Raw genomic sequence first — 22,002 nt, 5'->3', positions numbered from 1 at the left:
TCGACGACGGTTGCCATAGTGAAGCACCGAGGATTCCCACATTCCTCTCCTTTGGCGCTTCCACACGGTGTCCACGGCGTCTCCAAGCTCCAGCTCGAGCTATCCAAAGTGGAAATCATGACTCTCCCTCTGCTGGGAAATTTCCCCTGAGCCCAGAGACCAGGGAAAGAGGCCGACAACGCCAGGATTACATCAAGGGTTTATTAAGGGAACTATGCAATGTATGTCACCAGGCTTGTCTTGGGCAGCAGGGAGATGACACATGGCAGGTGCTGCAGGGTTATATAGGGCAGGGTAGGATGGATAGACGTACTGGGGTGTGACCCGCCTCAGAGGAGGGGGAAAACACCTTGCATACTTACCCACAGCAGAGCCAGAGCCTATTCCAGGAACCGGCACGTCTGGGGCACAGGGGAGGTTAGTCAGACACTGTCAGAGGGAATTTATGGGAAGCAACCCCTGTTCTGGCTTGAATCTAATTGGATTTAGCTCCAGGGTCCAGCAGCCGTCACATCATTGAACACATAGGAGCTATTTTCGTTGCATCACAAATCAGCGAGCTGGACAAGACGCCTTCATGAGCCAATCAGTCAGGAGTCATCTTTATTGCAAGCAGATTACCTCTGTTCAGAGCAGATTACCTCTGTCAAACTCTGAACACCCAAAGGAGGAAGCATTCTCTTTATATATATATATATATATATATATATATATATATATATATATATATATATATTTTTTTTTTTAGGTCCTTTGTAAGTTATTTTTACAGACAATGTGTAACCTTGAGTATGTATCCTATCTAACACACACCTGTAACCTTTATTATCATATCTATACAGGCACCTGGCATCAATATCAGCATATCAGTTAGATGGCTAGCTTGCAAGGTCAGACAATTAAGTTTATCTTTTCTATTCAAGCAAAAAAAACAAAAAAACAAAACAAAGTTATTTCACAGTCTAAAAATAACAGAGTTGACCTACAGAATAAGAGACTAAGAAACACAGAATAATTCAAACAGCAGTTTCCAATAGCAGTTTTCCAAAGGAGGGATTACTGTGCTTCATCATTGGCCTCTCTTCCGTGGGTGAGGAAACAGAAGCACAGAAATGATAAGTGACTTACCCAAGGCCACACAGCTAGGAAGTGGCAGTGACAGGATTTAAACTCGGTTGGCCTGTAACCACTACCCCACACTGCCCCTGCCTGAGACAGTGCTTTCCTCTGTTTACTTTTCTCAAACTAGTGTTTGGTTTCTGATAATAAAATGATGCATGCTCATAAAAAAAAAATATATACAGAAAAGTTTAAAGAAGCTAATAAAAAATGGTTCAGATGTCCAGCATATTGGGCCATCTCCACAGACACACAGAAATGTATGTCATACAAAATGAGATAATATGCATAGGTAGTAAAAACCAACAACCATGACAGAATGATCTAGGGCTCACACGTGGGGGCCATTCAGCCTGGGTTCAGACCGCCTAGCTCAGTGGTGGGCAAACTGCGGCTCTCGAGCCGCTGCTGCCATGGTTTGCCGCTCTGTTGACTAATGAGTTTGCTGACCACTGCGTAAGGCATTACCCTTACCCAGAAGTTTTGACTTCAGGTTAAAGACTTTAGTACATTATTAAAATGTCTTTTTAAGTGTTTTTCCCTAAAGCAGTGGTCAGCAAACTCATTCATCAACAGAGCAGCAAACCGCATGTGGCTCGTGAGCCGCAGTTTGCCGACCACTACCCTAGCTCATCCTCTGCCCGTGTGATCCTGGGCAGTTCACCTCAGTTTCAGTTTTGCCTCCTGTAAAATGGGACTGATAGTAGTCCAACCTCGAAGAACAGGCCTTAAAATTCAGTGAGAGCCAAAACCGGTTTGGCTTGGTGGATGGATCCTCCGCCTGCGGAGTGAAGGGTCCTGGGCTCGATTCCGGTCAAGGGCATGTACCTTGGTTGCAGGCACATCTCCAGTAGGGGGTGTGCAGGAGGCAGCTGATCGATGTTGCTCTCTTATCGATGTTAATCTAACTCTCTATCCCTCTTCCTTCCTTTCTGTAAAAAAAAAAAAAAAAAAAAAAAAAAAATCAATAAAATATATTTTTTATTTTATTTTTTTTTAAATATATTTTTTAAAAATTCAGTGAGATAATCCCTACAGGAGAAATGCGCAGTACGGTACCTGGCATCACCCAGTTAGTGCTCAAAACATTTTGGCTAAGATGATGATTATTCAAGACTTCTACTTGCACCTGAGGTCAGTGAGCCTCCAGCCCAGGGAAGATCTGAATTCTGGCCACCAAGAGAGAAGCAAAGGATGAAGGCTGTACACAGTCTGAAAGCTGAGGGGAGGCCCCTCAGGCTACCCTGACTGGGGCCCGCGCCCCTGGGGCAGCTTAGGAAGTGAGGTGCCCGCCCCTATGTTCATAGCAGCACAAGGTACAATAGCTAGAATCTGGAAACAGCCTAGGTGCCTGTCAGCAGATGATTGGATCAAAAAACTGAGGTACATTTACACTAGGGGTGTCGAACTCAATCAGAGAAGGGGCCAAAATCTAAAATCCAGCCTAAATCGTGGGCCGAATGGTTTACTGAACAGTCATAAACTGACAATGTCATAAACTGACAGCGGAGTGCAGTGATGACAGCGCGGTGCGGGCCACATTGCAAGGCCTGGCGGGCTGGATTTGGCCCGCGGGCCTTGTGTTTGACACATGTGATTTACACAATGGAATACTATGCTGCCATAAAAAAGAAGGAATTCTCATCATTTGCAGCAACCTGGATGGAATTGGAGAACATCATGCTGAGTGAAATAAGCCAGTCAATGAAAGAGAAACACCACATGACCTCACTCATTTATGGATAATAAAGAACATTATAAACTGATGAACCAAAAGGCAGATATAAAGACAGTAAAGCAACAAGCAGACTGTCAAATTACAGCGGGGAGGGGAGGAAGATCTGGGGGAGATAAGAGATCAACCGAAGGACTTGTAGACATGCATATAAGTACAACCAATGGACACAAAACTCTGGGGAGGGAGGGTATGTAAGGAAGGGAGGGGCAATGGTAAGATATGTACACAGATAATAATTTAATAATAAAAAAAAGAAAGAAAGAAAGAGAGGTGCCCGGGGAGCCAAGATGTGGACTGTGTCCTGAGGTTTGGGGTAGAGGCTGGCGATGCTGTGGAAGGAACACCACACAGAACCGCGCTCCCAGGGGAGGGATTCTCTCCTGTGTGCTGAGGGTGATGCTCTTCCGATGATGAAATTTGCCTTGCATTCTCCTCCCTCCGAATAAATAGGTGCTGCTATTCTGAGCAGAGGCCTGCGATAAAAATACTTGCTTTGCTTTGGAGAGTTTTTTTGTTTTGTTTTGTTTTTTTTAAGGCATGAAAATAACAGGGCAGTAGGCTGTCTATTTTAAGGTTAGGGCCTTTGGCTTGCTTTCAAAGTCACGGCCCACACGGGATCTATTTAGAAGCAGGTCACTGCGCACTTTGCACGCGTTGACCGTCCAGTAGAACAAGCCTGGATGCACTCCGGGGCCTGTTCCTGAGGGGGCCGCGCTGGAGGGAATGTCGGGCCATTGTTTGTGTCCGAATGTAAATAAGGAGCCCTGGCCTCATTCCTGGGCCTCAGAGCGACGCCCGCGCCCCCGCCCTCCCACCACCGCACCCCACCCCTTCCACCTCCGCCCGCCACCTCCCGCTGCAGAGCGCGCAGGAGGCGGAGCCCGCCTGTCTGGTCGCTCTCCGCTTTAAGAATCCTGGGCCAGGGTGGGGCTGGGGTATGGAAAAGCTCCCCGCCTTCTCTGTAAATCACCAGGGCCTGCTGTAGCGTCAGAACGAAAGCAGGATCTCTGGTTGGACTGTGTTTTTTCTATCCTGAGTGGACCAGAGGGTGCCTGTTCTGAGGAAGACAGTCTGGAGAGGATGGTCTGAGATAAGAGTGGGAAGAACTTGTGCAGACTTGAGTGTGAATGTTGGCCGTGGCCCTCCCTAGCTGTGTGATCTTGGGAAGGCAACTTCCCCTCTCTGTGATCCCTTGTGTTCTTAGTGAAATGGAGACAATAAAGCAAACCTCACAAGACTATGGGGAGGATTAAATAAGGTATTTTTTTTTTAAAGCATCTAGCACATATAAAGTGGCATCGGTCTGGAAGCATAGAGGAATTTTTAGGGAAAATGGTTTATTGATAATATATAATAAAATTTTCTATATTTCCAGACTTTAGGATCACCCTGTGGTAATAATAATTGCTAGTACTTATATGGTACATACCATGTCCCAGGCACTGTTCTAAAGGTTTTACATATATCAATTCATTAGTTCTTCATAACAATCCCACATCATTCCCATTTTGCAGATGAGAAAACTGAGGCTCAAAAGTTAAATGACTTACCCAAGGCCACCTGGGTAGTAAGTGGCAGAACTAAGAATTAAACCTAGGCAGTTAACCATTATACTATAGTTAACTATTTTGCTGTATTGCTTTTTCTAATACAGCTGATGTCTTGACACTCAGATGATGCTAATTGATAAAATAATGACAATGACAATTATGATGGTCACAGAGCCCCAGAATCGCAAAAGGCTCTTAAGAGGGCCACCCAGTGACTATGGTCTTAACTTTCTGCCTTTCTCAAAAAAGAATACTCCAAAAAAATAAAATAATACTGCAAAAATACTTGGGGGGGAGTTAGCAAATACACTTTGTCCAATCTGATAGGTGAAAATTGGGCTCTCAGTGTGATTTCTCTTATTATGATGGTGGCTATCTCTTAATATGTTTGATTTATTTGCATGTTTATTTTCATGAATTGTCTTTTCATATCTTTTGGATATTATTACTTTTTAAATTGATTTCAGAGAGGAAGGGAGAGAGAGAGAGAGAGAGAGAAACATCAATGATTAGAGAGAATTATGGATCAGCTGCCTCCTGCACACTCCACACTGGGAACCGAGCCCACAACCTTGGCATGTGCCCTTGACTGGGAATCGAACCTGGGATCTTTCAGTCCACAGGCCAATGCTCTATCCACTGAGCCAAACCAGCTAGGGCTCCTTTGGTTATTTTAATTGGGCACTTGGTCTTTTCTTACTGATTTTGGAGCACTCTTATTACAGAAGCCAGTCCTCTGACTATGAATTGAATCACAAATATTGTTTTCCCGTGTGCCACCTGGCCTTGGAGCTTACTTCAGCTATTTATTACCATGCAGAAAGTTGACTTTTATGTGGTTGAATTTGCCAACGCTTTTTTCTTTTACAGCTTCTGGCACTTGTATCACACTTAGAAATGCCTCCCTTGCACTGAATAAGTTTGTTTAAACTTTCACATATTTTCCTCTAGTGTGCATATGGTTTCATTTTTTATGTTTAAATTTCACTCTTTGCATTTCATTTTGGTGTAATTTGCAAATTAGATGTAGAACTCCCCCCCCCCCTTTTTTCCCCCCTAGGTACTGGGTAAACAGCACTTGGGGTCCCATTCTTCTACATTGTTGGTACCTCCAAGTTTAGCATGGGGTAATTTCTATCCAGTTCTCCTTGGTTCCAATTTTGTTTGTTTGTTTGTTTGTTTGTTTATTTATTGTAATCCTCACCTGAGAATATTTTTTGATTGCCTTTAAAATTTTTTTTTAAAGAATGGAAGGGATGAAGGGAAGAGAGAGAGAGAGAGAGAGAGAGAGAGAGAGAGAGAGAGAGAGAGAGAGAAACATTGATGTGAGACACATTGGTTGGTTGCTTCCCACAGGAGTGTTGAGTGGGTTCCGTCCAGTCCCGTTCAGGGTGTTTGTGGGAGGCAACCAATAAATGTTACTCTCTTGCATTGATATTTCTCTCTTTCTCTCTCTATCCCTCTCTAAAGTCAATACAAACATATTTTTTAAAGTTATAGGATAAATCATAAAGAAAATCATTAAGAGGGGAGGGAGTGGGTGGAGGTGAAAGAGGGGATGGGGATAAATGGTGACAGGAAAAAAATTAAATTTAATTAAATTTTTAAAAAGAAAAGAAAAACATCAAAATACAGACAAAAGACTTCCATAGCTTAAAAACATCCAAAAATACCACAACAATAACTTTAACTACAAAATCACCAAAAATAAATAAAACAGTTTCAAAATAGAAAGGTAAACAGAAGACTAGGAACACATACTTGCAGTCAGTACGTAAGACATTAACTGCTTTCTCATAAAAATTAATTCACACATATTGATAAGAAAAAAAATGCCAATACCCAGTAGTCAAAGCTCAGGCACAGATAGGTCAGAAAGTAGGGAACATACATATGGGAAAATATTCACCTGCACAGTTAATCAAAGAGATACCACTGAAAGCAGTAATAAAGTACTTTTATTCTTTTTCTAATAATCAGCAGGAAAAAGTTATAATATTTTGTGCAGACAAAGGGGTAGTGAAACTGGCAATCTCAGATGCCACCAGCAGCAGCACCCTTTTGGAGAACAAGTTGTCAATATAGACCAAGGGCCGTAAAAAATGTTTATTTCAGTAGATTCAGTGATTCTACTTCTGGGACTCTGTTCTAGAGTAGTAATCTGAAGTATTAAAGCTATTTGAAAAGAGAGAGAAAGGAGACAGTTATTAGATCCCTAATAGGTACCGTGTTCTTTACATACCTTATCTCAAATTCCCTCAGTAATCTCATGAGGGCTATATTCTTTGCTCCATTTACAGATAAGAAAACCCGGGCTCTGTGAGGTTAGGCCTCAGTCCAAGGCCACATGGCTTATAAGTTACAGAACTGGCCTTTGACCTGAGCTGATCCGGGTCTAAAGCCACCGGGCTCTCAGCTCCCCTGGGCTGCTTGGCAGTCAGAGCCCTGGCCCCTCCTTCGGGCCGGCTCACCCACCTGACGAGTGTGGGAGGTGGGGGCAGGAGGTGAGGAGGTGGTTTGCGTTGAAAAGTGTCTAAGGTTTCTGTAAGCTCTGAGCTTTTGTGAATTTTTGCTTATTGCCGTAAGTAAACCTCAGGAAGGATAAACACAGAAATGAGTAAGAATTGTGCAGAAAATATTAGACACACTTCATTTCCCCCTTCAGCTTTGTGACTTCCAGCCAAGACTAATCTTTGTTTTGGAATTTCGTTTTGGGAATATTGATGTTTTCTTAATTAAAATTAGCTGCTTACTATGTTTCTGTGCCTATTTATGTGTTGAACAAATATATTGTAATGGTTAAAAGTGCAGGTTCTATATATGTGAAGTACTATTTAGTACTATTGCACATTTTCTTTTTGAAATTATGTGAAAAACAAGTAGCTATTTTTTAAAAATTAGGGGGGTGGGGTTGAACTGTTTGAATTGGATCCAGAGCTCAGGCATGTTACCTGTGTGTCCTTGCCTTAGTTCCCTCTTCTGTTGATGATGTTCTCTGTCTCACAGCGCTGTTATGTGAATCAATCATATGATTTACTGCTTACTATAATAGGCCTTATGGCATTAGGCCTGATATAGTTATTAGCTCTCAATCACTGTTATCGGTTTTTGTTAATATTAACTTTATTATTACACTAACCAACTTGCTTTGGAGTGGTTTGGTTTCCGAAAATGTTTTCTAACAGAAAACATTGCTTTTCCTGGTAGGGCAAATGTGGACAGGACCCCGACATTATTAGAGGAAACCTGAGGAGGAAGATAAAATGTAAATTGCCCAGAACCAAAATGAGGGAATGAACTAAGAAATCTATAGACTTTTAAATGTGCAAACCATATGTGAGGCTGAGAAAAGGGCTGCACAGATTAATACTAATCTGTTGTCAGAAGCTTCTAGCTAAGGTTGACCTCTTGTATCATCTTTAAGTCTTTCCCTTCTAGAGAGGTAGGTGAAGGGTACCAACTTAAGCTGAATCCCAGAGCATCCCATCCACACCTACTGAACAAACAAAGCTCCTCAATCCTCACCCACTCAGTTCTGTGGCCAATATCTATTTGTAAAGGGTGCAAACATTATTAATTATAAGAATACCCAAATTCTCACAGCATAGTTAACCTAAATCTGGTGAAGGTGGCCAGTTGGCCTTCCCAATACCAAACCCTGTGAATCCACAAGAGCTTCAGAGGCTGGGGAGGGGCAGATGCTGTGGGGGTAGAGTGGAAGGAGCAGGCCATCCAAGGACACAAAGCTGCAGAAGGAAGACAAAGTCATTGGGAAGATGTCTCCTTGGGGCCTGGGACACTCTTTCAGGTCAAAGACACACTCCCTCTGCAAGTGTGTGCATAGTTTCCCAGTGGTTTCCATGTTCTACAAGATCTCTCTCTTCAGAAGAAGGAAAAGAATGACCTTCACTTAATGTCAATATTGCCAGAGAGGACATCAACAGGTAATCCCTGGAACATCTATTAGGACTCTATTACAAGTGATAGGAAAACTAACTCGATGGTATTAGGTTTAAAAAAAGGAATGTCACGCTACATGGAACTGAAAAGCCTGTGATTGGCTTGTCGTAGGTCTGGCTGGTTTTAATGCTCAGCAGATGCCAGCAGGAGCTGCATGACTTCAGGCATAGCTGAGGTGACCCCAGCCTTCCCTTCTCCCAAGGTTCAAGTTCAGGGGAAAAGGTCAGAAGACATCTGGGGGCTCCCTCAAAAATCCTGAGATTTGCCCTAACTGGTTTGGCTCAGTGGATAAAGCGTCGGCCTGCGGACTGAAGGGTCCCAGGTTTGATTCCTGTCAAGGGCATGTACCTTGGTTGTGGACACATCCCCAATAGGGGGTGTGCAGGAAGCAGCTGATGGATATTTCTCTCTTATCGATGTTTCCAACTCTTTATCCCTGTCCCTTCCCCTCTGTAAAATATCAATAAAATATATTTTTAAAAATTCTGAGATTCACTTTGTTTGGATCCAGTTGGGTATGTGTTCATCCCTGAACCAATTACAGTGATCAGGGGCATGTGCAATTTTGATTGGCCAGGCCTGAGTCACATGCTCTGTGTAACACTAAGACCTGTTTGAGTTCCTTGAATATAGTTACACTTCATTTGTCTGTAAACAACCCCAATCCCCCTCCCCCCCCCACACACACACACACTGAGGGGGGCCGTGCAGACTGTGCTTGGCATCTCTTCATCCAGTGGCTAGATCAGTGCCTGGCTCCTAGCATACAGTAAATACTCAGTAAATGGCCACTGAAATAAACTGAATTGTAGAAAATGAACTATGAACTGGAGAATTGAGATGACTGTCCATATGACTTAGGCAAAACAAAACAACACAAGCATACCTTTGGCTTTAATTATCAGGCTTTCTTTCTCCTTTTGGAATCATCCAACCAATGGAGGACACTACCTGCTTTAGACTCTGGATAGTGGTGACAATGAAATAACCTGAAATTAAAGTTTTAGTCATCCAATAAGTCTTGTTTCATCAGAAGTTAACTCCAAGTTAGAATCACAGTTTCTCTTCTGCCTTAGCTAATTGTGAAATAAATATATATTAAGTACCACCTGTATGCTCAGTTCTACATGTTGGGGGATCATGATGGTAGAATATTACAAAAATAAATCATAGGGCCCTCATTTCAGAGATTGAGGCCAGAGCCACTTCCATTTAAAAAATTTTTTTATTTATTGATTTGTGTGAGAGAGAAACATTAATTTGTTGCTTCACTCTTCCATGTACCCACTGGTTGACTGGGTATTGAACCCACAATCCTGGCAAATTGGGACAATGCTCCAACCAACTGCACTACCAGGCCAGGGACATGCCTAGCATATTTTTATTTTTAAAAATATATTTTTATTAATTTCAGAGAGGAAGGGAGAGGGAGAGAGATAGAAACATCAATGATGAGAGAGAATCAATATTAGCTGCCTCCTGCATGCTCCACACTGGGGACCAAGCTCACAACCCAGGCATGTGTCCTTGACCAGAAATGAACATGAGACACTTCAGTCCACAGGCCGATGCTCTATCCACTGAGCCAAGCCAGCTAGGGCCTGGTGTATTTTTTAAAAGTGTAGAATGCCAAAGCAGATATTTAAAATGGTGATGATATATTTTAAATGCTTATATTCAACAAATTAATTTTTAAAAATCATAATCCCATTATAACCGTAACAGAAATTAATGATGCCTTTTGAAAGATAAGATAATTACAGGATTTATTTTAAAACTTACTTTATAGCTGTGGCTGATTGCCCTTTTATTTTTAAAAAATATTTTAAATTGATTTTTAGAGAGAGGAAGGGAGCGGGATAGAGAGATAGAAACACCTATGAGAGAGAAATATCCATTGGCTGCCTCCTGCACTCCCTCTACCAGGGATGGAGCCGGCAAACTGGGAATCGAATCATGAACTCCTGGTTCATGATCTGACACTCAACCAGGCTGATTGCACTTTTCAAAGATGGCTGCGACAATATGTCCCACCCATATGAGTTTCTCTAACCTTGACAGTTCCCCATCAAGAGACGGAATCTGTTTTTCTTGCCCTTGAACATGGGTGGGCTTGTGGCTATTTCAACCGGGCGAGCAGGCGCACCTTCTTCATTGTTTGCTAGTGCTCTGGGCATAGGAGTAAAGAAACCATCTTGGCAGTGGACACTCCAGCCCCAGCCATTGAAGTCCTTTCTCCTGAGGCCCCAGACATCCTGGGGCAAGCCGTCACAGATAGGACCTGTCTGCATTCCTAACCCAGACAATTTGTGAGCATTAAAAAATAGTTGATGTTTTATACTCCTGAGTTTGTGGCGACTTGTTAGGCAACAGTGGGCTCTTGGAGTGATGGTCTGCCACAGATCTGGTGACAAGGCTCCAGGTTAACATTGCGTGCTGGGTGGTTTCTCCTTTTACTGCTGTTCTCATTAGTGTGTCTCTGTAACCTTGTTTGGGGAGAGCTGGCAAATTTTAAGACCCTTTGGGGGGCCATAGAACCTTCCTGGCCTCTCTCCAGAATCAGTTATATAATTTCTGAGCCCGTTGCAGAGTGAAAATGTGGAGCCCCTTGCTCATGAAGCAGGAAAAAGTGCCATTGAAAGTATCACAATGTAGGACGTTTTCCTTTCTCCTGACTTGTCACAGTGCTTTGTGTTTGCTGTTTAATGTTGGGTTCCCTGAGGGGCAGGGGTCTCCACAGGGTGAGTGCAGACTCCAATAAGGCCCAGGTTGCCTGCTGGCTGAAGGGTCTTTCCCAGGGCTGCTGGACGGGGGCAGAGGCAGGGAGGCTGGGCAGGACTTGGCACGCAGGTTGCAGGTGGGGGAAGTGTCGGAAAGGAAGGGGAATAGGGAGCTGACCAAAACCCCTGGGAGGCAGGAGGCAGGAGGCAGGAGGCAGGACCACGTGTGAACAGAGGTTCCAAAGCCCCTATGTGCATGCTCCGTTGTCCCATCAGACTTCACTTATCCAAACACAAATTCAGAGATAAAATTATCAAGAATTTTAAGATAGAGACCACAGGCTCATTAAAACCCAAGCTTTGGGCCTTCTGAGTGCAGGCAGGGGTCTGCTCGGATCTCATGCTCATGAAGCCCGCTCTGCTTCTCACCAACACAAGATGCTTTAATTAGGGTCTCAGCCTCACCAAAGCCCCATGACATGAGTTATTATCTCCATTCCACAGATATGACAACCTTTCAGACAGGTGTATTAGCTTGTTGGCCTGACACAGCCAATAGGAAGAGTAGCTGGAAATTCAGTCTGCCCTGGCCTGTTTGGCTCAGTTGATTTGGCATCAATCCGGCCACCCACAGGGTTGCTAGTTTGATCCCTGGGCCTGGTTTGTGGGCTCCATCCCTGGTGGGGTCCGTGGAGGAGGCAGCCAATCGATGTGTTGCTCTCACATTGATGTTTCTCTCTCTCTCCCTCTCCTTTCCTCTCTCTCTTAAAATCAATTTAAAAAGAAATCCAATGGCTGATTCCAAAATGTGTCCTTTTCTGCCAGTTGACACGATGAGAGACTGAGAAAAGACAGCGTAATGAGGTGTGGGCTGAAGTGGGAAACCCACAAAGATCTAGAGAAAGGACAGACACTGTAGGTGGCAGCTGCCCGAGGAGGCTCCACGGAGATGTGGCCCTAGAGCTGGGGCTGAAAGTCGGGAAGAGCATTTCCAGCAGAGGGAATAGTGTGAGCTGGTTCTCCATGTGCCCGGGGCCCCGCAGGCCCGAGAGGAGAGCAGGCACCGTCCTGGGACAGGAGGGGTCAGGCCGGTGAAACAGACCAGAACTCAGAGGCAGGCCTCCCAAAGGAAAGGGATGCCCTTTACCAAATTTCAAAAAAGGCGGTGAGGCCTGGGCGGGGGTCCCTCCTGGAGGGATGTTTCCGTGCGGAGAGGCAGGCAGGGGTGGCTGTGGAAGGCAGACGGGTGGGGGCTTAATGGAGGGATGGGTGAGGATGGGTGAGCCTGACTCCACACTATTTTTAGATACATTTGGCCCTAAAAGGGAAGAAAGAACGAGGGTGGCAACTGAAAGGGGGGAAGAGACACTTGAAAATTCTGATGTTTTTGTTTTCTTCAAGACCTGGCAGACTTGTGTAAGGCAGAAACCAGCAAGTCAGGGGAGGTGTTGGTGAGGAAGGGGATGAGAAGCAAGACTCCCTGAGCACCTGCTGCATGCCAGGGCCCGTACTTTCCTGTTTCAGTTCTCCCCAAAAATCCTACAGGCAGGTGTTCCTCCTCAGACATCACCTGAGGGAGAGGCCAGGCACCACAGCAGGCGGGCCCGGCTGGCATCTGATCTGCTCCTCTGACTTCAGAGCCCATGCCTGCCACTCCGCAGGGGAGCGAGGAAGGACTGCAGCCGCCCCTGGGTGCCTCTCCTCACCAGAACATCCCTCCAGGCCTCACCGCCTTTTTGACATTTGGTAAAGGGCACCCCTTTCCTGTGGGAGGCCTGCCTCTGAGTTCTGGTCTGTTTCACCGGCCCGACTCCTCCTGTCCCAGGGACGGTGCCTGCTCTCCTCTCAGGCCTGCGGGGCCCAGGGCACCCAGAGAAGCAGCTCACACTATTCCCTCTGCTGGAAATGCTCTTCTCGACTTTCAATCCCAGCTCAAGGACCACATCTCCGAGGAGCCTCCTCTGGCAGCTGCCACCTGCAGTGTCTGTTCTCGGCAGCTGCGGAATTAAGAATATGGTGGAAAGGCAGCAGCTCAGGCTCCGGCTGGAAGTGGTCTTCAGGTTGAAGGTCTGGTCTGGGGATGGGAGGAAGAGGGAGGAGGTGGAGCCATGAAGATGGTAGCAGAGACTGTCTGAGGCTCTGTGTTGGTCACACCTCAGAGGCAGAGGGACCCCATCAGTCATTGTAAGTGGGGCTGATGTGAGAGACACATCAATTCGTTGGCTCCTGCATGTGCCTAGACCAAGGCTGGGGATTGAACTTGCAACCCAGGTACATGCCCTTGACCAGGAATTGATCCTTTGGTCTGCGGGCTGACACTTAAACCACTGAACCAAACCAGCCAGGGCTAAACTTTAAATTATTTACTTATTATTATTATTATTCACTTTTTTTTTAATTATTGATTTCAGAGAGGAAGGAAGAGGGGGAGAGAGATAGGAACTTCAACAGAAACTTAGCTGTTTTTCAAACATGTGCTAAGTCACGCCTCCTACGCCTTTGCCCATACTGTTCCCACCTCTTACTCTGCTCTCCCTCTCTTCTCAGTCTGGAAAATTCTGACTCCTCCTTTAACATTCAGTTTACATGTTGCCTCTGCAGAGATCTCTGTGACCCTCCCTGGCAGAACTGGTTGCTCCCTCCCCTTTCTGCGTGCCCTCCCACAGAACTTGGATAGCTCGCCATTAGAGTACATTGGGATGACCTGCTGGGGTAACTGTTTGTTTACCTGGCTCTGTCTCCAGCACTCCGTCCAGGCCAGCCCATACTTCAAACTCACCAGAGAGGCAGGGTGGGATGGAAAGGCCATGGGACTGGGGGTCCGGTTGCATACGACTCTGTCCTCTGTTCTCTACCCACCTCCCCAGCCTCATCTCCTCCCCAGCCTTCTCTGTGCTCTGAGCCCACTGGCCTGCACTGCTTTCCCACTCCATGGCCCTTCAGTTCTGTTCCAGCTGCTTAGAATGCTCTCCCCCGGCTCTCTCTCCTCTCTCGGTGCCCAGTTCAACGACCACCTCCTAAGAGAAGTCACAGGCATCCCCCTTCCCATTCTACCATTCTCTAGTCATTCCCCTTATTGATTTACCACAATCCGAACTCTCGTGTTGATATATTATTGGTTCACTTGTTTGCCTCTTGTCTCCCTGCTAGACCTCGAGGGCAGGGACTTTGACTTGTTCACTGCAGGGCCTGGCACATGTGAAGCACAACATTAATCTTCATGAGGAATAAACAAATGAACAGGTTCAGGTCCCTGTTCTGCCACTTCCCAGCTTTGCCCTTGAATTAATTACCCTCTCGGAAGGCTTCCTCATTTGAAGATCAGGCCTTTCAAGTTGAGATGAGTAATGGAGATTGTGTAAAATGTCTGATTATACGAAGAGGCTCCATAACAGGCAACTATTATGTGTGAAGTTTTTCTTTCCTTCATCTGAAAAATGCACCCTTTTGCCAGGCTTAGCGACCTGGTGTTTTTCCAAAGAACGTTTTACTGAGGTGTAACAAATGTATAGAAAAGTGCACATGCCAATTACTGATATATATATATATATATATGTAGGTACATGTAATATACACACACCCATGTAAGCACCTCTAAATTAAGGAGAACATTCTAATACCCAGGAGAGATTCCATGGTAGTCTCCCCAATCACTCCTCCCTCCGAGGACACCTGTTCTTCCCCTCCTCTGTTTGATCTGAGATCATGGCCTGTCCAGTCTTCCTTCATGCCATTTCTGACTCATCCCTTTCCCCCTTTTCTTTCCTGAGACCTTTCCTAACACCCATAACTCTCCCGACCTCTCCTTCCACCAGTGGATGAAAAAAAGGGGTTCGATGGGAAGTAGATGGGTGATAGGTCAACGCTCAACTGCTGAGCCACACCATCGGGCTCATGCCCCTCCTTCTAATATGAGGCCACCCTCATATGAGTTCAACAGTCTTGTAAACCAATCCCTGCCTTGCTTTCTCCCTCCAGGGGATCTTCCTTATGGTCTCTCCTTAATTTCACAGGCAAAAAAGAAACTGCAAAACTGTTATTCTCTGGAGGATTTGAGATCTCGCTCCCTGGCATATGTCACCAGTTTGGCTCAAATAAACTCTTATAAAAATTCTCTACAGGTATGGACATTTCTTCAACACACCAAATCAGAGGTTTCAAAGTGGGGACATGCAACCCAGCGGAGTGCAAGATGACCCCTGCAATTCCACTCCTGGTGTATGCCCGAAAAAAGCTGAAAACAGGTACTCAAACAAGTACATATATACATGCATGCTCATAGCAGTCACTATGCACAATAGCAAAAAAAATGGAAACAGCCCAAATGTCCATCAACAAATGAATGGATAAACAAAGTGGTATACACTTACATGTTTAGCTATAAAAAGGAAGTAATGACACATGCAACCACATGGATGAACCTTGAGAACATCATTTAAGTGAAAGAAGCCAGACACAAAAGGTAACATATTGTACGATTCCATTTATACGAAATACCAGGATAGATAAACCACGGGGATAGAACACACCTATTGGTGGCTGCGAGGGGCTAGGTGGGGATGGGATAGAAGAAACTGTTTAAAGGGTAAGAGGTTACTTTGGAGTGATTGAAATGTTTTGGAATTAGATGGTGGTGGTTGTACAACCTTGTAAATGTACTAATTGCTACTATAAAATGGTTAGTTTCATGTTATGTGAATTTTACCGCAAAAATTATTTTTGAAAAAAATCAAGTTGGCACTCTTTTTTTTTTTTTTTTTGGCATGCTTATTGATCAACTGAGAGGTTTGAATGAGGCACAGGTTCCTAAAGATATCTAAGCTGTGAAGTGCAGGACAAACACCTGGGTCAACGGAAAGGCGTGGCCTGGGGTCAGCAGCTGTGGCTTTGCTGCCCTGCCCTAAGTACTGACGATGAAGAGAGAGGGCTAGAGTAAGTACAGCTGACGCTTGTAGTGTAAATGAGCCAGGCACTGTTCTATGTTGCTTTACATCTTCAACTCACCAAAGTCTTACCATGCTGTCAGGTGGGTACTAGCCCATTTTCTTTACAGATAAGGAAGCTAAGGACCTGAGGTCTAAAGGACTTTTCCAAGTCACAGTTGAAGAAGTGGCAGAGAACAAATTTGATCGTAGGCAGTTAGACTCCACAAACTGAAGTCTAAAACCCAAGGCTAAGTGATTTCTATTATTTAATACTATGAAGTAGGTATTGCTGTTATGTTAAAAGAAAAAACAAACAAACAAACAAAAAAAAACAAGCCCAAAATGTGTTACTCATTAAAAGCCCATGATACCGCCCTAACGGTCTGGCTCAGTGGTTAGAGCGTCGGCCTGCAGACTGAAGGGTCCCAGGTTGGATTCCAGTCAAGGGCGTGTACTTTGGTTGCAGGCACATCCCCAGTAGGGAGTGTGCAGGAGGCAGCTGATTGATGTTCCTCTTTCATCGATGTTTCTAACTATCTATCCCTCTCCCTTCCTCTCTGTAAAAAATCAATAAAATATATATATAAAAAAAACACACAAAAAAACACACAAAAAAACACACAAAAAAACCTAGACTTAATACCTGATCTAATTGCAGATTCAACCTCTCCCACACACTGTTTTCTGGTCAGGTACCAGTAAGGTAATCTGTCACATAGGCCTTTCCTCCCCCCATGGAAAGAAGAGGCAATCTGCAGGATAAAAACCTTTTCCCTTCTCTTCCCCCAAGAAAAGATGTGACTGCCCCCCCATCACTCTTGCCCCATCCTCCTTCTTTTAAAGACCTTCCACTTTGTACCCCAAGAAGCACCTTTCTAGTTGCTGGATAGGATGCTGCCTGATATCGCTCAATAAGATCAACTAGATCTTCAAGATTACTCAACTGAATGTTTTTTAAAAATATATTTTTTATTGATTTTTTTGAGAAAGGGAGAGGGAGAAACATTGATAGGCTGCCTCCTGCACATCCCCTACTGGGGATCAAGTTGGTAACCCCGACTGGGAATTCAACCAATAGAGAATCAATTGGCCTCTTCACACCCATTCCTGCCAGTGGCTGATTGAGGGCGGGTCCGCCACAGGTTTTCCTCTCCCTGGGACCACACTGGATATTAACCACTTTGTAACTTCTTGCCAACCTGATTTTTTTTTGGGGGGGGGGCGGGGAGAGGGAACCACCAATTTACAGATGAGGAAACTGAGTTTCAGAAAAGTTCAGGGGCTTTTCCACATCCCCAGTAAGTGGTGGAGCCGCGATGTGATAGCCCTAGTTGCCCATCTCTGGAGAGGAGGCGCCAGAGCTGGACAGACAGTCGTGCACGCTGAGCATCCTCCGGTCCTCCCCGGCCTCCTGATGCTGGCACGTCGGCCTTTCTCCCTCTGGCCGCAGACCCCTTGGAGGCAGGCGGCCAATCACGGGCCCTCCTCCACTGCCAACAGCCGGGGACTCGTCGCCCTGCAGCCTGCTCCTCTCCGAAATGGCGACCAGCTGGACGGCGAAGCCACGCCCCTCCTCGGGAGGCGGGGCCTAAATCCAGGCCAGAGCGATAGATGCCCGAGTCAGGTTTTGAAGTCGCCAGTGCCGGGCGGGCGGGCTCGTGCAGAAGCGGAGAGACGGCGGCGCCGCGCAGGTCGGGAGGAGGAGCGCCGAGCGGAGGAGGGCTCGCTCCCCGCCGGGGCCGCCCGAGAGAGTTTCTTCATCGCGGGCGCTGGGGCCGCCATCTTAGATGGAGGGAGTCAGACGAGAAGGAGCGTGAGACGAGGAGGGTTGCCTGCCGCTTCTCCTTGGGCCCCCGAAGAGGGCCAGCTGGCCGGGCTTTGGGGCGTGTGCCCTGAGGCGCGCAGCGCGAGTGCGGCGATGCGGGGGCTGCCCGGGGCCCCGTCCCCTGGGCTGGGGACGCGCCGAATGTGACCGCCTCCCGCTCCCTCACCCGGCGCGGGGAGGAGGAGCGGGCCGGACGCCGCCGCCGCCGCCGCCGCCGCCGCCGGACGGACCGCGGGACTCGGAGGCGCCCCGGCTCCTTCAGGTAGGCGGCAGGGCCGAGGCCTGGATGAAGGGAGGGGAAGACGGGCGGCGGGGCCGAAAGGCTCGTCTCCCCGTCGGGCCGGACTGGGCGGCGCTGACCGGGTGGCCCCGCGGCTGGTGGTGGGTGGAGGGCCCGCGCCAGGCCGCTGTCACCCCGGGAGGCGCTGGCGGGCGGGCGGGCGGGGCCCCCGGGGCCCGGTGTCATGGCCGGCGGGCCAAGCTCCCCACATCTCCCACTCTTTTAATTTCCTTGTGCCAGCGCCACCCCTGTACCCCGTGTGCACATTCCTCACATTTTGGTAATGGGAAAGTCCGCCCGGAGCGAGCTGCCCCGTATTGTGTTGTCACTCAGATGAGCTCATGCCTTTTCTCGGGGGAGGGAGGTGGCGCCGCCGCGGAGTGTGGGGCCCGAGCCTGCATCTTCTCTCAAGGTCCGTCCGTCACTCCAGTGACAGACAGCCTTTTTTTTTTTTTTAGGGGGGGGTGAGGGGGGGAGAAACGAGAGGAACCCCTCGACCCGGGGAGGGTAGGAGAGGTCACTGCCTCCCCACCACAAAGGCATAGGGACCTCGAGGTGCGTGCCTCTGGGTTTCAGGACTCGGTGAGTTATTCACGGAAGGTTTGGGATGCATATCCTGGGCATTGGCCTCGGGATGCTTTGGCATGAAGATCCGGGGCTGGCTGTCTTTTGTGTAGAGCGAGAGCCGCCGGGCCGTTTCGGTTCTGCAGCTGCAATCACGGGCTCTGCAGCGCCAGGCGATGCCCAGGGAGAGGAGTTTGGGCTCCAGGAGAGGAGAGGCCGGCGGCTGTGTTCATTCATTGTTCTCTTTCCAGAGCCCTGGGTGTGCCTCTGGTATTCATTTTCTGGTGGGAAGCATGATAGGATCTCCTGTGTCTTCTCCTTGAGACGTGACCGGGCTCCAGAGGATCACTTCATCTGTGTTGTAGGGATGAAGTCAGCGCACGTTCGCTGAGGATTTTCTGCTGGCCTTTTCCTTTGTGGGCTCGGCGAGGGGGTGGGGGTGGGAATCTACCCTCTGGTGGCCCCCCAGGGCGTGAAAACAAGGCGCCGTGATCGGGGTGGGCTTACCCGGTGCTGTGGGAATTCGGAGCTAGTGTTTCCCTGGGGGAGCTGAGGAAGAGCTATCCACGGGAGGAGACTTTTGCTCCGAGTTTTGGAGGAAATAAAAGTGCTCACCAGGTGAGGAGGGCAGAGCATTCTAAAGGGAAGGAACAGCTGGTACAGAGCGTGGAGCCTTGCTGGGCTTGGGATGAGTTTGGAGAGCAGCAAATAAATATAGTCTGGGGTGCTGGAAGGAAGTGGTGAGAGATGAGGGCCTGAAAGAAAAGGTGTCTACATTGTGAAGGCTCTTTGGTGAAGATAGTGAACTAGTTTACGTACTAAATTTGGGTTATTTTAAATGTGTTGCTTACTCTTTTTTTTCCTTCTACTTCTTGCTGATGACTAATTTTCCCCCTTCTCTTGATGATGTTGAAGGTGATAGTAATTGAAAGGATTTACTTTGTGAAACCCAGTTAAGAATATTTTTGATAAGTGCTTTACACTATGAGTTAAACTGAACGCATATTCCCAGAGACTCTTGCAGAAGATTCTTCTAAAGCACATGTGTCAAACACAAGGCCCGCGGGCCAAATCCAGCCCGCCAGGCCTTGCAATGTGGCCCGCACCGCGCTGTCATCACTGCACTCCGCTGTCAGTTTATGACATTGTCAGTTTATGACTGTTCAGTAAACCATTCGGCCCGCGATTTAGGCTGGATTTTAGATTTTGGCCCCTTCTCTGAGTTCGACACCCCTATTCTAAAGCAACGATTTTCAACCTGCGTGCCATGGCGCACTGGTGTGTCTCAGGAATTTTTAAAACATGCAACACCTGCCCTGGCCCGGGAACCCACTCAGTTAGAGCATTGTCTCCATTGGACTCAAGGTTGCTGTTCCTTCTGTCTTCCCCCTTCAGGGCATATCCAGGAATCAATGCAGAGATAAGTGGAACAAGTAGTCCATGTTTCTCTTTCTCTCTCTCTCCCCCCTCCCTCTCTCTTCCTAGACCCCCCTCCCTCCCTCTTCTCTCCCATCCTCCCCTCTCCCCTCTTAAAAAAAAAAAAAAAAAAAAGCAATGTCTATTTAGTTCGTTAGATTGTCAAAAAAAATGACAACAGCCAGCCAACAATATCTGTCCTGTGTGAATGAATCAGAATTATATCCTTATTTATTTATTTTTTGCCAGAAAGGCAAAAATATTTTATATTTTTTGTGTGTGCCATATAATTTTAGTATTTAGTTTCTGTGTGCTATGAGATGAAAAGGGTTGAAAATCACTGTTTTAAAGTTATAACTTGCTCACAGAAATGTTGACTTTATAAATGTAGTCCACTGTACTCGTAATGCATTTTAAATGGCTGCTACCCAGTCATATAGAAATTGGCAGGTTATGTAAAACATCTGAAAAAGTGTAGAATGCAAGTGAGTATTTTAAGTTTAGTAAATGTGTTTTGTACAGTAAACCATCTTTGGATTGATTCCATGGATTCCAGTTCTTTATAAAATCTTTAGCTTTATGAACATGATTTTCCCACAACAGGATTAATGCTATGTTAAAGTGTTGTTTATTATCATATTAACAGATTTCAGCTAACAGTTTCTAAATCTTTCTTGAGTTGTGCTGCTTATATGCCACTGAAGAACATTAAGATTCTCTTGATGTTGATGGAAGGAGACTAGACTTTGGGTGGAATATATAGATGATGGATTATGAAATTGCACACCTCAAACTTATATGGTATTATTAACCAGTGTTACTCCCTAAAACTTGTCTTAATAAAAAGACTCTTCTGGCTTATTTTCACTCTTATCACTTCAAGGACTAAGCTGCTTAAATTGCACCAGAAGCATTTGACCCAGTTGAACACTGGATACTTGGGAAAATAAACCAGTTACAGTTTCTGTTGTAAAAGCTTATCTTTTAGGTATGTGGTGTTTATGAGCATAAATCATAGTGGAATTGCTTAGTCTTTGTTAAACTCTTGTCAGTAGTTGAAAAAAAAAGTGTATGCCTTCAAAGTAGAAGGCTTGTGAAATACATTAAAGTATTTTAAGGGATTTGGTTTTGCAGAAGAAAACAGCGAGAAGCAGATTAAGCTGGTCATTTATGATGAAAAGTATCTAAAAGATGAAATGGAGAATGTTTAAACATCAAGTGTTGTATTACAACCGCTCTAGTTGCTTTTAGTTTAAAACATGCCACTTGTGAAATCACAGTAGGTGGTTTTCTTTGAAGATTAAAAACTTCTTGGAAATTAAATTTGACTTTTCCAGAAGCACTAGATTACTTATTAAATGGAAAACATAATTAATTACTTCAAATTACTAGTTTAAGTAGTCTGTTATAGATGTGTGATTCTATTGCACTTTAATTTCAGATAAAACTTTGTTGATAACCTACTGCCTAAAAATAGAAAAATGTTACATGAGGGAGTGCTTTTGTTTTGCGTCTGAGGAACATAATGGGCCATATATAATAATCCTGGTCTTGGGAGGAGCTTGTTAGCCAAACAACATGCCTTAATGTCGATTTGCAGAAGAGAATTTTAAATATTGCCTTTGAAAGGCAGTGGACTAAATGTGACAGTAGGGGGTTTATGAAACCACAAAATTGTGACTTGAAAAGTTTGTGTGTGTTGTTTTTAATTGTGCAAAATCATGGAAATTTCATTTCTTCAAAACAAATGACTGTAGTTGGAAAATTGCCCACCTTGACTAAATTAATTGGAAACTGAGGAACACTGGGCTGATTTAGGATGGGTTTGTAATATTTAGGTTGTCTTATTTTGTGTGTATATGTGTGTTCATGCATGTGTATGGATGGAAAAGGATTCCTATTTAA

The 22,002-nt window shown here is 45.8% G+C and overlaps 1 protein-coding gene across 1 annotated transcript in view; it reads left to right on the top strand.

The window, feature by feature from the left end:
- The first annotated feature begins 17,677 nt into the window (after window positions 1-17,677).
- RAF1 (Raf-1 proto-oncogene, serine/threonine kinase) overlaps window positions 17,678-22,002 on the top strand; it is a 62,793-nt gene continuing 58,468 nt past the window's right edge. Inside the window, exon 1 of the mRNA XM_084902586.1 lies at window positions 17,678-18,099. The gene's annotated coding sequence lies outside the window, so the exon portion shown is untranslated. The remainder of the gene's footprint in view (window positions 18,100-22,002) is intronic.

The sequence above is a fragment of the Pipistrellus hanaki genome, assembly GCF_964339955.1.
Source record: "Pipistrellus hanaki genome assembly, chromosome: 13".
In the NCBI taxonomy this organism is placed as follows: domain Eukaryota; kingdom Metazoa; phylum Chordata; class Mammalia; order Chiroptera; family Vespertilionidae; genus Pipistrellus; species Pipistrellus hanaki.
This window is presented reverse-complemented; position numbering and strand designations above follow the sequence as displayed.